Genomic DNA, 12676 nt, shown 5'->3' on the forward strand with positions numbered 1-12676 from the left:
GGGAACAGGGAGAAAGCTGACTGCACATAGTGCTATATGAGGGAGAGCTGTTACATCTTAGGGTCCAGTTGCAGTGCCCCTGTGGTAGAGGTTAGTACGACACTTGGGTCCGGGGTCCGGTTTCTTCTTAGGGCCATAGCTCGGCGCAGGCCCCTTGGTGTACCCTTGTTGCCCTCCTGTGGCTCTTTAGTCCAGCTTTGCCATCCAGCAAAGGGTTGGGGTTTTCTCATCACCCCTGGGAATTGCTGCGTGTAGTCCAGAAAGGGTGTCCAGGTGTTGAATGCTGTAACTTTTTCTGCCGCCACTATGTCCCAACACTTGGACCACCACATAGGAATTGCCGGGGCTTCAGGATGTTTCCATAGCCTTGCAATTGAGATTTTCGCTACCGTGAGTAGCTGCGAGCACAGGTCTGCTATACGACCGGTTAGCGGAAATTGCCCGTCGCCCATAGCTCCCAGCAGGACTATCCCTGGGTCCCATGGGATTGTGAGACCAGTGATTGATTTGATTTGTTCCAGGACTTCTTTCCAGAACTGCGTGGGTTTGGGACATGTCCACAGGAGGTAGACCAACGTGCCTGTGTCTAAGCATCCTCTCCAGCATCTTGGTGGAATTGTTGGGTTGCATTTATTGAGGATCTTCGGCGTCAAGTACCACCTGTAGCTAACTTTAATTGTGCCTTCTTTATTGGTGACACACTTAGAACTTCTGTGTGCTCAAGCCCAAATGCGGCCCCATTCCTCAGGCTCGATATCTCTGCAGATGTCCTTTTCCCATTTCAGCATGTAGGCCTTTTTTTTAACAGGGTCTGATCTGTCTAGCAGCCTGTACAGGGAGGATATTTTGCCTAAGGGGGGGTTGGGTGTGCTGTGAGCGTTCGCTCTAGAGCTGTTAGGTCTCTGCTTCAATTTTTCCTTATCCCATCCTGGGACAGCCAGTGTCTGAGCTGCGTATACCGGAATCTTTCAGTTTCTGGGATTTGGAATTTGGTCTTGCAGGCTTCAAAAGTTAGCGGGGCGCCATTCTCGAGGAAATCCGCTATGTTCTTCAGCCCGCCTTCCTTCCATTTATCGAAATGGTTTGGTGTGATTCCCGGTGTGAAGTATGGGTTGTCCCAGATCAGGGTTAGGTGGCCCACAAGGCTTCTGCAGTTCTATCGGCAGGCTGCCCTCTTCCAGCACTCGACTGTGTTGTTTGTTGCTGTTAGGGGGCCTGAGTTGGGAGGGTTCTGGGGTCTTGCCATATGTGGAAGGGATTCCAGAGGGTTCCGACACCAGCCTTCCTCCAGTTTTATCCAGCGGGTTGTTTGGCGTTTAACTTCCATGTGAAGGCCTGCGAGAATTGCGCTGCGAGGCAGTACCTGTCCATGTCCGGGACCCCCAGACCGCCCCCGCAGATCCCCGAATCATGAACCACTTAGATATCCGCGGCTTCTTTCCTTCCCAGATGTACTTCAAGATATTTGTTTGTAGTTTCGGGATGGCAACTGGAAGGGCCAAGCAGTAACAGATCAGTCTCGGAACTAGGTTCATCTTGAGCGCAGCGACCCTTCCGAGCCATGACACTTCTTGCTTCTGTCAGCGTGCTAGGTCGTTATGTAACTATTTAAACAGCAGGGGGGAAGTTTATGTTCTTTCAGATTTGCTTGGTATCTGGACACCCAGGTAGCTAATTTGTGACTTCACCCCTGGGATTGGATAGCTGCATGCTAGAGATTCCTTGAGCTTTCTCGGCATGTTGATGTCCAGTGCTGTAGATTTTTCAAAATATACTCTGAATCCGGAATCTTCCCCGGATGCTTCTAATTTTTGCCAAAGCCCCTTCATGGATGCTTCTTTTCGGGTGACAGTCAACAGGACATTGTGTGCATATAGGGCTGCTTTATAGGATTCCTCTTTGAGTTCCAGCCCGTGTATGGATGGGTTTTGGTGGATCCTGCTGGAAAGGGTTCCATGGAGAGCGCAAAGATGAACGTTGATAGGGGTGACCCCTGTTTGGTGCCCCTGGTTATGGCGCTTTTGGCTGATCTGGCGACGTTTAATCTGAGCGCCATGGAGGGGCATTGGTAATTGGCTAAAGTCCATTTAACGAAATTCGTGCTGAATCCGTAGTGGTGAAGGGTCTCTCTGATGTAACCCCAGTCCAGCATGTCAAATGCTTTGTGTGCATCGAGGAATATTACTGCTAGTTCCAACCCAGCCCTGTTAACTGATTCTATTATGTTTATGGTGCACCTGGTGCTGTCCTGTGTGTTACGGGCCGGGATGAACCTCGTCTGATCCGGGTGTATTATGTCTGGGAGGAATCGTGCCAATCTCCGCGCCAGGATTTTTGAGAACACTTTGGCGTCCTTGTTCATTAATGTGATGGGTCTATATGATGATCATTGGTCTGGGCTTTTCCCAGGCTTCGATATTATAACTGTCAGAGACTTTTCCATAGACGGGGTAGTGGATCCTGTTGTGAGAAATGAATTATATAGGTTTGCCAGTTGAGGGGCTAAAATGTGGGAGAATTTCTTATAAAATTCGGTTGTTAACCCATCCTGGCCTGGAGCCGTGGTTTTCAGGGAGCGGATGGTATCTCCTACTTCTTCGGTCGTGATCGGGAGTTCCAGGGATTCCAGTTGAGGGTGCGATGTTCTTTTTTGGGTGGTAGATAGATATTGAAGCTGCGCTGCCTTGTTCGTTGTGGGGCCTGCCATAATGTTCTTGTGATACTCCGTCATTATTCACAGTTTCTCCGAGTTCCCATAGCAAAATTTGCTGTTTGGGTCTAGCAGGCTCTGGATGTTGTTTCGTGAGTGCAGTTTTTTGAGCTTGTGGGCCAGCAGGCGGTTTGCTTTATTACTATTCAAGTAGTAGTACTGTTTGGTGTACGCCAGGGCTCTGGCTGATCAGTCCGCTATGTACATTTCCAATGCTGCTTTTGCTTTCTTGGTTCCTTGCCAAGGTTCGTGGTTTGTCGTCTCTTGAAGTTGACTTCCAGCTCGGTGACCTTTTCCTCCAACTTAGCTTGCTGAAGTTGGTGCCGTCGTCTGTGTACTGGCTTCATTGCATCCCAGATGATAGCTTCTGAGGTTTTGCTTGTAGTGTTTTCCTTGAAATAGTTAGAGAGGTTCTCTGCTAGTTCCGTGCTGATTGCAATGTCTGCCAGGATATAGTCCTGCAGCTTCCGGAATCTCTGCGGGAGGGTCTGACAACCGCTGCACTCGCAGGCACATCATCACAGGAGCATGGTCTGATATTATCCTGTGCCCAATTTGGATGTCCTCTATGCATGGGAAGAGAATGCTGGATGCGAGTAGAAGGTCGATCCTTGAATATCCTTTGTGTACGTGCGAGAAAAACGTGTAGTACCGGACCCCCTTGTTGCTTAGTCTCCAGATGTCGATGGTTTCTGTTTCCCTTAGGAATTCTGCCATACCCAGTGCTTTGGCGAAGTTCTCCCTGTTTGGGGGTAGTGTTTTGTCGATATTCGGGTCCAGGGTTAGGTTGAAATCACCACTGATTAGTAGACTATCCTTGGTGAAAGCGGATATGGTTGGTATGATGTTACGAAGAAAGTGGTCTTGTGCGGTGTTTGGGCAATATATTACTGCTAAGGTGATTGGCAGCTCGACCAGGAGGTCCTTCAGTAGGAGATATCTCCCCTCCGGGTCCCTTTTGACTGTAACTTGTGTTAACGGGATGTCGCGGTGATCAGTAGGGCCACACCTCTCTTTTTATGTCCTGATGAAGCGAAGTAGCGCTTCGGGAACAGTTGGAAATTGATTTGCCTTTCGTCCGCAGCCAGGAGGTGAGTCTCTTGTATGTCTGCTGCAATCTGGGAGAGCCTGTGTTCTACTGATTTCCTTTTTTTCCGGGGCATTTAGGCCCTGTACATTACATGTTATCATGGTAAGTTCCTTGTCAGTGGTAGTCATTTGAGTAGTGACTGGTCACCTTGCTTAGTACTCTCCGGAGACTCCTGTGGGAGACTTCACATCAGTTTGTGGGCAGATTTAGATCCCATTGATATAATTCCCCTGTAGTATGAATTGTCTTTCAGCATAGTTTGCTCCCTCTCAAATGTTCTCTTCTCCCCTCGTCTTGCCCCACTCCCAACCCACCGGCACCCTGACCCTCCCCTCAAAGGAAAAAATAGGTTTTCAGGGACAGCCTTCAACCAACGGGGCAGACGCATCCAACTCGGGTGGAGGCAACAGTGCCTCTCATGACTTCGGTAAAGTTGGGTGATCTGGTAATTGGCATTTCGTGAGTTTAACTGGTTGTGTATGGTGCTGCCAGAAATGTGGCTTCTGTGTTCCCGTGGGAGCCATGTTGGCACATTGTGTTCTGGGGGGGAAAGGGTGATATTGCAGCCTGGAAATTCAGCTGTGCATGTTGGGTGTTCTTTCCAAGGTCGTAGCAACTGCACATGACCCGTTGTGGCCCTTGGTCGTAGTGGTTTCAAGCTGCCGTTCGGCCGCTGAAGAAGGGGAGATTCCGCCTTCAGCGGTTGTTGTTCCTTTTATTCTTGGATGGGGGGGCCTCTAATTCTGCGCCGCCCCTCCACTCGGGACCAGGACCTCAAGGACTCCCTTGATAAATCTTCTGTGGCGGAAGCTCCCTTACCGGGGTCGTCCTCCTCGGCCTCTGGGTTCTGTAATCTCTCTGCTTCCTTTGGGGAGAGGATGTGCCAGGGCTTACCCTCCCTCGGCTATGCCAGAATGAAGTGCTGGGGTGTGTTCCGGTTCAGAGATCATGCTTGAGGCATCCCCAGGAGGGGGGGGTCAGAGGTCCCCGCTAGGCCGCCTCCAGGTGGCTCGGCTTCATGCAAGCAGCTGGGGCAGTAGGTAACGTCAGCTCAGGTAGGCAGCCGCCATTTTGCTGCTAGTTACACCTCTGCATTACAGTGAATCTTCTGGCAAGTGAACTCCTGATCCCCAAGTCGCGGAGGGACACGTGCCGGTCAACGTCTGCAGCAGCTCGCAAGCTTCCTAATACGCCGTCTTTGAATGTAATTAGTGAAGTTTTACTGGTGCATTATTAATTGAGCCATGCCCCCAATTTCTTTTTTATTTAATGCTTATGGCTAATTCAATCCTTTTGCATACAACATAATGAAGTTAATAGTTACACAACAAAGAAAATAAAAATTAATAAAAAATACATTTAATCAATTCATAAAACACATAACATATCCTACATAAATTCTTTCAAATCAGTTCAAACCCATCAACAATTACTAATTATTATCATCTCAATTAATAAATTAACAAGAAACTAAAGGAAAAACTAAGTACATCAGGTGTTCAGCTAGTTGGACGGAGAAGCTGTCAAATTAACTCTTGTCCTAGCAATTTCCCAGACATGAAAGGCAGCGGCAACAACAATCACAGGTTCAGCTGAAAATATCGTAGGCCAGAATTGCTCTGATTCCTGGCCCCCATGTACTGTGCAAAACCTGCCGCACACCCTGTCATATTTTGTGTTTAACCCAGTGCATCTTGTAAGAATATGCCTACAGGAATCAACCTTGATCTTACAGATGCGACATAGCCGCAATTTACGTGGCTCCTGAGACCACGCCCCAGTGATCTCCCTAACGGGAAAGATATTCAGTCGCAAATAAAGGATAAAACGTTGCAATGGCAAGCTGCAGTATTTCATGAGGTAGCTACGAGGTTCGTACCAAGAAAATACCTGTCTAATAAACTCAGCATGGCGCTTATGACCAGAAAGCATCAAGGGACATCACCCGATTCCATCTTAAGGATTTTTTCCTTAACTCAACCAAGAAAGGGCCTGCGGTATCCATTTCCTCGCTTGGTAGGCCAATATCCTCCAAATGCTTGGTAACAACATTTGTCAGATGCAAGTGTGCCTAATTAGCTCGCTATCGGGACCTGTGTGCTTCCAATAGCACCAATAAAGTATTTGATGATGAACTGGACTTTGCTGCAAGGATCTTCATTAGGAGCTTGGTGCATTTCAGCTAACATAATGTGAAGGGCGATAGCACCCCCAGGTCCTTTCTGAGGGCCTCTACCGAGACAGTTTTAGGTAATCCCAACAGAGATTTCAAAAGCCCTGAATTCTTTTTAACCAGAGAGGAGTGACACCTGGGGCAGGTTTTAATTCATACAATAGACTAGGGATGGCCAACTTGGAGTAGACCTCCAAGTAGCCTTCCACCGACTCACCCACCACTACCAATGACATTTTTCAGGACCTACCATTTACGTAGCCCTTTCATGGACACCAGCCTCCCATATGCCATAGCAAAGGGGGTGCCAGGGAATGGGCATCCCAGATATTTATTTATTTTTATTTATTTTAGCATTTATATAGCGCTACGAACCCTCAGGCGTCTGAGCGCTGCTTATTTTATGCTCATTTATCGACCTCGGAAAGGATGAAAGGCTGAGTTTGGCCCTGCCGGGATTCGAACCTGCGTTGGCAGGCTCTGCACAGATGCCAAAGCGAGCGCTCTACTCGCTGTGCTATCTGACCAGCTAGATATAAATAGGAGCTGACCCTTTCTAACTTGACCCCATCAATCCGCCAACTATACTTCACAGGCTTTTTTCCCTTACATTGAAGCTGTGAGATTTTTGTCTTTTGGAGGTTGATTTTCATGTGGTTACATTTTCCGTACTGTGAGAGGGCATCCAATGAGAGTTGCGCGCGGAATGGTGTGGAATCTAGTATCACTGTGTTGTCTGCACAGCCAATCCTGGCTGTCAGAGTATCTCCTAGTTGCTGGGGTAAATGATGGCACTGGACAAGTCCGAGTCACATATAGGTTAAACAGCAGGGGTGCTAAAACGCACCCCTGCTTAAGACCTATATTAGATGCTACTGATGGCGTGACCAATCCATCTTGGGAATATCACACTAAAACTGCAGTTTTTGTGTATGCAAGGTGAATGAAGTAGAGAAGGTGTGCTTGAACTACAGAGTCAAAAGCAGCCGAGTAGTCCACGAAACAGAGATAAAGCGCACCATCTGTTCCGCTACTAACATCTGCTGACAACACCTAGAGTGCCCAGGTGGCTTGCACTGTCGAACAGCCTTTCTGAAAGCCAAGTGTTGTGGCTTGAGTAACTGGCAAGTTTCAAACCATTCCTCTAGAAGTTTCAATAGGATCGAAGCAAAGATTTAGGTTTATGGTCTTTCCATCTAATGCCATTGCATCTAATGCCAATCCCCAACACTCGTTTTTTACCCTTTATAATGGACCTAAACAAAAATTAAGCGTTTACCCCCCCCCCCCCAACAAAAATGCATTTAGATGGAAAACATTTGATGGCATTGCATTAGATGGAAAGACCAGATACCAAGATATTTAGCTACTTTAATCCAGCATGGTGAGTAATCGATAGTTGCTGGGGTCCTTATACAACCCCTTTTTGAAGACTTGAACAAGCATGGAATATCGCCAGCTTTCCAGAATAATTCCACCATGCAGGATCCCAGTAAACCATAATGTGAAGTACCTCAGTCCAAAACAAGAGGTCTCCCTTTCAACAGAATGTTCACTAGCCCATCAGGGCCTGGGGCATGGGAAGGTTTAAGTTGAGTGATAATGTCAGCAATGTTCATGCTATTCATGGATTCAATTAACTTATCTCCTCCCTGTGGTTGGACGATACCAATAGTTTCATCAACTGTTGAGTCCCAGTATTTCTCACCCAAATGTTGTCCATTGCTGCTCTGTGACCCTGCACAATTCTGTAGTAGAGTTTGAGAGCATATCGGTTCTACTCAAATACCAGAATTTGCGGGAGTAGTTAGTCTTAATTTGTAGACCACCTTCCAATTGGCTGATCTCAAGCTGCTTTTGTGCTGGCCCAACCAATTTTTATATATGGATTTGACAGAGGCAATTTCAGCTTTTTGGGTAAGAGAATTAATTACTACTAACAAGCCTAATACAGGCTATCTCGTGCCGTAAGTTGCGCTTCTTATGATGGATATACATATCGAAAAGATGCGGCATAACTCCATTCTGAACCATGACTCTCTTAGGCCTATGGGATGGAGACCACACTATCTGCAGCAAACACTGCGGTCTCCCTTTACATTTGCTAAATAGATCATGGGAGTCCATCCTTTTTTCTCGATGGTCTCAGAGATTTTCTGTGAGTTAACCTCCGTCCAGATGATAGGATTACTCTGGACACTAACTGTTGACCTACTCAATGCTGGAATACTACTTACTGCTGAATTGAGATGGAATGTAGCCTTTTACATGGCATGGTCACTTAATGATGTAGATATAATCCCATAGTTGCTAATTAGGCGACGGAAAGTGTTGGAAGCAAATATGCAATCAAGGCTGGAAGACTTTGAACCAGGCTGCCTCGTGATGTTATCAATTAGAGAGATTTTCCCCATAGGGATAAGAGGTTCCAGGCAAGGTACCAATATGATGTCAACCCAACCTTCCCCCCATTTTATCAAGTCGAGTGCATATTTGCTTGCGTTTCCCAAGCAATATTGGGTCACTATCCGGCAGTTGGTGCTCCCATAGGGAGAGGCAATGGGAATTGAAGTCTCCTGCTACAAGAGTTTCACCAGCAGGGTACAGTCCATGCCATCTCTCCAGGAGATCCCAAATGTTGTTACTACTAAGGACCAGTGTTAAGTGACCATCCGGAGGATCATATATATCAACTATCATCGTACAAGTGTTAGTATGAGGAAACTTGTTAATCACTATTGCCATGCAATTCGCTGATATCTTAGCAATGTTATTCAATTTAGCATCCATATTGGATCGCACTCTAGTACAAAGGCCTCCCATAGGACAGCCTCTGGGGTTAAATTGAGCAGCATGAGTGAAGATGGTATACCGGTTCATTAGTACAGCAGACTTGAGCCAGGTTTCTTGCAAGAGGAATATGTCTGCTGATGGTAAAGCCTCTATGCCTGCTTTGTGTGAAGAAAAAGAGGTGTATCCCCGGGTGTTCCAGTATAGTACAGAGCAGTTGGATCTAATGGCCATGCATTAATGTTGACTAATGCCATTCACTGACTTCCATGTATTAGCCTGCCCGTGACCGAGCCTTATCAATGGCTGAGATTGAGCCACACGCGAAAATGACTCCTTTTCCTTTTTTTGGCTTGGTCCTCTGTCTGGCCTCACGTTGTACCTAAATAAACACTGGGCTGCATTTTGACTCCTTCTTGTCAAACCTGGGTATCAAAGCCCAGAGTATGAAGCTCTGGTGCAGCATGAAGGACCCTTTCCACCACCACCAATGAAATGAACAAGACAATACACCAGTTGGTGGAACTTTTCAACATTGGCAGTTCCACAAACTCAATGCCCTGAGGTGACAGTATGTGCAATTCCTGGATTTTGCTAACAAGGGCCATAAGATTCTTACAGTTGAGAAAGGGACGTTTGTCTCTAGGTGTCAGCTCCTCAAACCGTACTAAAGAGTTCCTGTCATGAACCGCCGATTACGTCCATTCTGGACTTTGTGGTCCATGATGCACCGAGGTCTGAACTGCGTGTTCCTTCCATCAAGGCCATCTCTTTCGAAACACTTCTTACCAGCCTTTGCGTGTTACGCGCAACTTCCTACTAAACAGCCACGCCGCCGCAGCTCTGTGCGTCTCAACGGTACTGCTTGGAGTAGTCAGGCGTGTGTTGTCGGAGTCTGCTCTGCGCTTCCTTTCTAGTCCTTGTTTCCAATTCCCTGATTATATTTTCCCGTTCGTTCCCTTTCCTTACCCTCCTACTTCCGTGCTTCCTTCCTGGATCCTTTCTGTACTCGGTCCTACAATACTCCCGTACCTCCGAGTCATGACATTGTTCCCTTCCTGGTTCCCGATCCTGGATGTTTGAACGTTACCCAGCACAGGACATTGCAAACCTCACGCTGGAATCTGAAGACTCGCACACGGGCCTGTATAAATCCCAGACCGTGCGAAAGAAGGAAGTCACTTCCAAGAAGGTCGCAAGTAAAGAAAAACAGGTGGTGAGAAGGGGAGAGACTTGTGACAGTTCCCAAGGTTAGATGTCTGAATTGCCTCTTGCCTTCTTGCCAGAGACATTATTTGTGGAGCAATCTGGTGGGTGCTGGACCCCTTGGATTAACCTGGGCTGGTGGGGGTCTATCAAATGATATCTTGCATCAGGCTCTATCGGACCCTTTGTATATTGGTTTAATGGTGATAGCCTCCAATTTGCCCCTGCTAGATTTTGAGTTTCCTGGACCTGTGGTGGGGCCAGAGCCATAGGATGTACCAAACTCGCTGCTGTCCTGTCAAAAGCCAATGGTAATGTTGTTCCAGATGTGAATGCAGGTGAGTGCCATAACTCCCCCAGCCCTGCCCCTGTTGGAATGCTTGAGGTGCCTGGTGGATGGCCCCTTGTTGGAGCATAGGTGGCTACCCCACCAGGAAGAGATCTGATCAGCTCTGAGAATAATCTGGCAGCCACTGCTGTGACATGGCAGTGACAAGAGTGGGGTGACTGTCAGATGGAACCTCCACAGTTTGTTGAGGCACTCCCAACCGCAGCAGACCATTCTCTAATGGATGGGTGGCAACTGGGGTTACAGATTCTGAGAATTGTAACCACTTATCCAACGTGCCCAATAAATTGTTACCAACCTTCTCAATGGGTTTGAGAGTGGTCTTACACTGAGCGTTTTTATGCAACTGCAAGAATTCTTTCTTGATCGTAGCCCTCTGCGTCTCCTGATTTGACAAGGTACAGGGGCAAAAAGGAGGCAGATGAGTCTTTTTCAGTGATGTAACTTTCTTAACTTGTTTCCGCTTGTGGCTGGATTGCCTTGTGCAAATGTTATTTGTTCTTGTCTGATTGTTTTGTCTGCATATGTGCACCATCCATCAATAAACATTTGGACTCTTCCAAGTGCGGGGTTGAAGCAGATAGGGTAAGAGGGGGAGTCAAGAATGCTAATGTCTCCAAAGGAAACAGCGCCCATTTCCGACGCTTGCATTTTCTCTTGGTTGTTTACGATTCCATTTGCAGTGAGGTTAATACTGTTGGCCAGGATAATAACCACCACCCTGGCCAATATCCGCTTAATATTGTTTTGCTTGCTGGTCATAGCAGAACACAATCCAAAAATTCCATCAACTGCTATTGCAATTGAACCTAGTGTGGGGGAAAAGGATTTGTGTGCTTCCAAGAACCTACTGGTCGATGAATCGGAAGCAGAGAGTATAGAACTTTACATGACGCTGTCTACCCCTACTGCTATCCCTGTGACATCATGGGTGGCCGAGAGATTGGTTGAAGTAACACCCGTCAAAACTGGGTCTCGCCAAGATGGTTCTCCTATGGACTGTCTATGAAGGTCAAGGCACATATTGAGTAAAGAATTATTATTGTGAATGGTGTTGATTGATAAAGGCGATTTTTGCATCGATGTAGCATTGTCAGGGACCGATAAAAATTGGAGTTTCATTTGGTTCACTGGTGAGAAAGTTAGTGATCTTTTGTCCTTCTGCTGCTATAGGAGCTGACAGTTTGACTCCTTGCACTTTCACTTGGCCAGGGGGCTCTCTCTCCTCTTCCTCCTTTTCTATATGGCTGCTACAAGCAGATATGTGCACATCAAGCCAAGGTTTACCTGCCAGCTTACCTGCCAGCTGTCAGCGTGTCAACTGTTACTGCCGTTTTGAACGGCTCATTAGCGCGTAGGTGCGGAGAAGTGGGGGGTTTCCTTCCGAGCCTCTCAAAGGTTTTTATTTCACAGAGGGTCATAACCCAATGAAGCCGGAAAAGAATACTGATTTTTGTTTAGCAGTTCAAATATTAGCTATAGGCCAGAATGTACTTAAAATGGTTCCATGTGATAAGGTCCCAGTAAAAATGTTGTCTGACAAAAATGTCACCAAGTAATGGCCGTGGTTTGCAGGGACATTATCACATTGAACATGCGGGGGACATCCCCGCGACCCCCACTCCCTTTGACCATATATATATATATATATATATAATCACCATATATAAAGTCGCCACAGCCTATTTCCGGCGACCATATATATGGGGATAATATTTACTGGAAACCCTTAAAGTTCAACCAGCAATGTGAAGAACGTGCTAAGACACATACCCAGGACCCCGTTTGCCCCAGAGCCGCCATGGACCACCACTGATCACTTTGGCTCACCACTCCACGCAGCAAATGTTGTTTTGAAGTCCCAGGTCTGGTAAGCTCATCCTGGGTAATAGAGCTGGTAGAAAGACTGATACCCAAGGAAAAATTCCAAAATTGCAGAAGTCAGTCCCACAAGCACCACGGACCACTATGGCTCACCATTCCAGAATCAATTAGAATAACAAGCAACCTACAATCTCATTTACTAATGATACAATCTTCTCTTCCACGGTCTCCCACTAATTTCTCATTGTCCTCCCACCTTTCCCTCAAATATTCTAATCTGTTGTGTTTGTTGGAGTACAATCCCTTTCTTGTAGCCTCCTGCAGGAAACTGGATGGAACCAAGACATGGGGGTATAGGAGAACGAACGGATCCCTTTATGTACCGGTTGCATCAAATCTGCCACTAGCAGTGTCCATAACGTAGCCTGCCAGGGAGTCACTGGAGTGGCCTCTGGTGGCTGTGTTAAGAATTTCAGGATTCAGTCTGCCCCTGGGAATCTTTCTAAGAAGATGAATCTGTGAGAGGAAGATTGT

General features: G+C 46.9%; 1 protein-coding gene across 1 annotated transcript in view; it reads left to right on the forward strand.

Moving 5' to 3' along the window:
• The window catches only part of DNAH1 (dynein axonemal heavy chain 1), a 3604831-nt gene that overhangs the window by 3210751 nt on the left and 381404 nt on the right, over window positions 1–12676 (forward strand). The gene's annotated exons all lie outside the window — the stretch shown is intronic.

Source organism: Ambystoma mexicanum, chromosome 2p, assembly GCF_040938575.1.
Source record: "Ambystoma mexicanum isolate Mex_15411 chromosome 2p, UKY_AmexF1_1, whole genome shotgun sequence".
Taxonomy (NCBI): domain Eukaryota; kingdom Metazoa; phylum Chordata; class Amphibia; order Caudata; family Ambystomatidae; genus Ambystoma; species Ambystoma mexicanum.